The 4,774-nt window shown below is 49.1% G+C and overlaps 1 protein-coding gene across 1 annotated transcript in view; it reads right to left on the bottom strand.

Moving 5' to 3' along the window:
* The window catches only part of LOC108801618 (vomeronasal type-2 receptor 26-like), a 16,361-nt gene that overhangs the window by 10,760 nt on the left and 827 nt on the right, over positions 1-4,774 (bottom strand). The gene's annotated exons all lie outside the window — the stretch shown is intronic.

Raw genomic sequence — 4,774 nt, 5'->3', positions numbered from 1 at the left:
GGTGCTTCTGTTGTATGCACGCCATATAAGTTGATAAATGTAAGCTAATTGGAAAAGAAAAAAAAACTGCCAAATATGTGTCACCAGTGTGTGTGCTTTGCCTGAGAGTGTCCATGCCAATTGTACTGTAACACCTCATATGCAGGCTTACCTGAGCAGTCTTCCAGCAACTTGCTTCTGAGATCGGGCCTGTCTGTCGGCGGCTGTCATCCTCTCACGCCTGCTTCTTCTTCTCCCCGCGTCGCTGTGCTGATCGTGCTATACAGCGGCACACTGCAGAACATTAGCAGCTATAGAGGAACAACAAATCGCAGCAATAATACATTATATACAGGGTGTTTAATGTACTATTGCTGGCATTTGTTGTAATCCTCTATAACTGGTCAGTGACACAGTCACTGATGTTTTATCATATAGGACATCCCCGGCATCCCTTTAGACAGGCATATTCCATGCCCGTCTCTGGATGATGTGTTCATGCCTAACAAAGCCAGCAACGGGTTTAGGTGTTGTGCTCGGGAGCACACCCGGCACACCCCACGTCCTGGCGCCCCTTCAGGCCGGCGCCCGGGGGGCCACATGCCTCCTTCTACCCCCCCTCGCTACACCACTCAGTGTGTGCCGCTGATCGAAGGAGCCGATCAGAAAATCTTTGTACAATAGGAGCCGGCAGCCAATGAGCTAGCCACCTCTGGTCGGGTATTCTGATAGCAGCTGGCGGCCGCTGTCTAAAAATAATGCAAACAGTGGGATTCGTTGATCGACATACTTGCAGTGTTGGGAGCAATCTGCTCTCTTTTTCCTCGTTCAGCCTGCGGGTTGAACGGGAAAGATAGAGCAGTGCATGGCCAGCCTTAGACATCACACACAGGAAAACAGTCAGACGTAACCTGAATTTAAAGATGTAATCCCAATCACTGAAATCTCATCTAAGCTTTAGCACGTAATGCAGCAGAAATGCCTGCAAATGGCTGCAAAGAGGCTGCAGAAGGATGAACAAAAAAAGGTGAAAACAAAGATTTTATTTGTATAAAAGGACAATTATTGGTGACACACACACAGCGCTCCAGCAACTACCCAGATAGCAAGAAATTGAGCTGCACGTTTGAAAATGACTCGCTAATCTATTGCTAGACTCGCCGAGCTTCACAATGTTGTTGCACAATTACAGCAAGTCTGCATTGCAAGTCTCCAGATCAACGTGCTTTGCAACAGCGCTGTAACACTTGCAGAACTCTCGCTTAGACCTGCAGGACCCTTGTAGTAGACTTGCCGAGCAAATTTGCTACAAATTCAAAAAGTGTCGCCTAGAACTTGTGCTGCGAGTGTTCTGCAAGTCTGCAACCTGCCAGGAATGTGTGCAGCAAGTTACCAAGAATTACAATGTAAACCTGACACAAGTTTGTGGCGAGTTATCCTTGCTATCTGGGTAAATGTCATTCAGTTAGTTTTATATTTAAAGGAGAACTATGTGGTTAAGGCTTTTCCCCCTAGTTCTCCTTAGGGTAACGGGAGGACACAAACTAGCGTCCTCCCGTCACCCTAGGCTCAGTATACTGCCAGCTGTAGCTCGCGGTATACTGAGACACCGCAGCTGAAGCGGATGCCGACAATGATGCCGGGATCCACCCAGCTGCGTGAGTGACAGCTGGCTCTGGCTATCCAGAGGCAGAGCCAGCTGTACCCGCCCCCCTCCCACGTCCGTTCCGCCAGTCAGCGCTGGAGAACGGAGCAGAGAGGGGGGAATCCTGCCCCTCCCCTGTCACGGCAGAGAGCCATGACAGGATCTAGAGGTGAGCGAACGTGTTGTTATTATTAATATGACTTCTTTTTCTGTTAATATCAGACTGTTTATGAATAGCAGAAAGAGAATAAATACATTAATCTAGTATAGCATTCCCAGTTATTCCATTCTCATCTTTTGTAACATTTGTAGTTGAGTGTTTTTTTAAAGTGTTACCATCAGCAGGCATTAAAATGATTGATGCCTAAATGGCATTGGAGGTCATTGATACTGTGGAGAAGGGGGGCTCCCTGCAGCCCCGAGCCCCTCTCTCTGCTCCGCCAATCTTCCCCAGCTCCTTGCGGGTTCCCCTTTCCTGGCTCCCAGCTTTTCCCCAAGCTACAGCAGCCTGGGTTTTGATCTCTGGCACAGATCCAGCATATCAAAGGGGTGACTTGAAAATCTTTTTGGGCTGTACACTGAGCAAACCCACAGTGCTCTCCTCCCCCCCCCTCCCCCCACCCCTATCCAGTCAGCTTTTGCAGCCAGAATTCTGCAGATCACAGGAGCCCCGCTGTGCACTTGACAGCAGGGGTCTAGACACTGGGCACCAAAATAAGCTGCCCATGCTCAAGCGCACATCTCTTTATTTTTGCCAAAGCAGACTCCCCAGAACAAACAGTACTATCCTTGTCACACTCCTTACCGATATGTCCCTTGCAGTGGGGGGTGCTCGCAGTGACTGCGGATGGCGCCGCGAATGTCAGCAAAATTGTAGAAATGTCACCAGCACACCAGTCCTTTTAAGATAGCAAAAGCTTCATTTATTGAAGTTTTTTTGTCATATGACCAAACAAGCACTTTCGGGACCGCACAGGGTCCCTTCATCAGGCTTTGTGCGGTCCCGAAAGCGCTTGTTTGGTCATATGACAAGAAACTTCAAGTAATGAAGCTTTCGCTATCCTAAAAGGACTGGTGTGCTGGTGACATTCCTACAATTTCCCCAGAACAAAAGACGCATGGGGTGGGTGAGGCTAGTTGCTCAGCAACAGCCTGTATACTGCCCCTTCCCTGCCCACTCGTGCCTGCACCCCCAGCACATTTGTAAGGTCTGTGGGAGGGCTAAGCTGGCGTTCTTCCCTCTGACTGGACAGACCAGAGGCTCTGCCTGTGGATTCAAAGGAATAGCAACTTAACCCCGACTGTTCTGCTCCACTACTGCCGTGAGGTCTGCTGGGATTTGTAGTTCCTCTCTGTCGTGGGCTGCTGAGGTCTGGCAAGACTTGTTGTTTCTCCCTGCCGTCTTCTGGTGAGGTCTGCTGGGATCTGCATACCCAGATATTTTCATATATATTTCCTAATCTGTTACGCTGTTTAAAAGCCCTCCTGTGTCTGTTATCACAGGCTGACAAATGCTCAAATATGTGAAAAAAATATGTTTTCTATTTTTAACTAATTAATGTTTGTTTGTTTGTTTTTTAAATCCAGTAATTCTAACTGACAGTTACAGTATTAAACACGGTAAACACGGCTATTAAACACGGCCTTTAGATTGTAATCCCTCAGGGGCGGGGCCCTCCTTACCATCTTGTCTTGAATTGTATTGTGATTGAAATGTCTTCCCTTTATTGTAAAGCGCTGCGCAAACTGTTGGCGCTCTATAAATCCTGTATTATAATAAACACGGCTGCATTTGGGATTGGGTTGTCAATGAAGCCTCCAGCCTGCATGAGGTCACTATGGTATAGCGGAGATAGCGAACACATGATTAGGAACAAAATATTGGATCCATAACACTTCTTGCTACCTAGGTGGTGAAGTGCCTTCCAGATGCATTTTTGGGGTATCCTAATCATCAGCCTACCTCTCCCTAATTAGTCCATCCCTCTTCCTTAGCTTACCTGGGCAACGTACGACATGTCACCTGGGCTGTGTGTGGCTTTTTACCAGGGCTGTGCGCGATGTGTCACCGGGATGTGGTGTGTCATGAGGGCTGTGTGCTGCATGTCATGAGAGCTTTGTGAGGGGTGTAATCTGGGCTATGTGCACTGTATCACCTGGGTTGTGTGGGGTGTGCCACCAGGGTTGTGTGCGGTATGTCACCAGGGCTGTGTGCTGCCTCTTACCTGGGCTATGTGCGGTTTGTCACCAGGGCTGTGCGTGGTGTGTCACCAGGGCTGTGTGCTGCATATCATCAAAGCTGTGTTCAGTGTGTCACCAAAACTATGTGCAGCGTGTCACCTGGGTTTTTAGCGGCATGTAAGCAGGGCTGCGTGTGGCATGCCACCTGGTCTATGTGCAGCTTGCCACCATGGCTGTGTTCAGTGTGTCACCAGGGCTATGTGCAGCTTGTCACTAGGGGTGTGTTCAGCGTGTCACAAGGGCTATGTATGACATATCAATTGGGATGTTTGGGGCTTGTCACCAGGGCTGTGTGCAATGTGTTACCAGGGCTTTGTGAGGGGTGTCACCTAGTCTATGTGCACCGTGTCACCTGGAATGTGTGTGGCATGCAACCAGGGCTGTGTCTGGCCTGTCACCAGGGTTGTGTGCAGCCTCTCACCTGGACTATGTGTGGTTTGTCACCAGGGTTGTGTTTAGTGTATCACCAAGGGTGTGTGCAGCCTCTCACCTGGGCTGTGCAGCCTCTCACCTGGACTATGTGTGGTTTGTCACCAGGGTTGTGTGTAGTGTGTCACCAGGGCTGTGTGCATCCTTTCACCTGGGCTGTGCAGCTTCTCACCTGGTCCATGTGCGGTTTGTCACCAGGGCTGTGTGTCATGTGTCCCCAGGGCTGTGTGCAGCGTGTCACCAGGGCTGAGTGTGGAGTGTCACCAGGGCTATGTACGGCGTATCACAGGTGCATTTTCACGAATATGAGTACTCGTGAAAATGCCCAGTATTGGCACTGGTGTATACCTACTTAAAAATAAAATGCATTGCTGGGACATGTAGTCCTACATAGTTGGTGCTATTCTGCATTGCTGTATAATTATCATACAGCAATGCAGAATACCACCAGCTATGCGGGACTACAAGTCCCAGCAGTAC

Source organism: Nanorana parkeri, unplaced genomic scaffold (genome assembly GCF_000935625.1).
Source record: "Nanorana parkeri isolate BGI_ZX_2015 unplaced genomic scaffold, ASM93562v1 scaffold2408, whole genome shotgun sequence".
Lineage (NCBI taxonomy): Eukaryota > Metazoa > Chordata > Amphibia > Anura > Dicroglossidae > Nanorana > Nanorana parkeri.
This window is presented reverse-complemented; position numbering and strand designations above follow the sequence as displayed.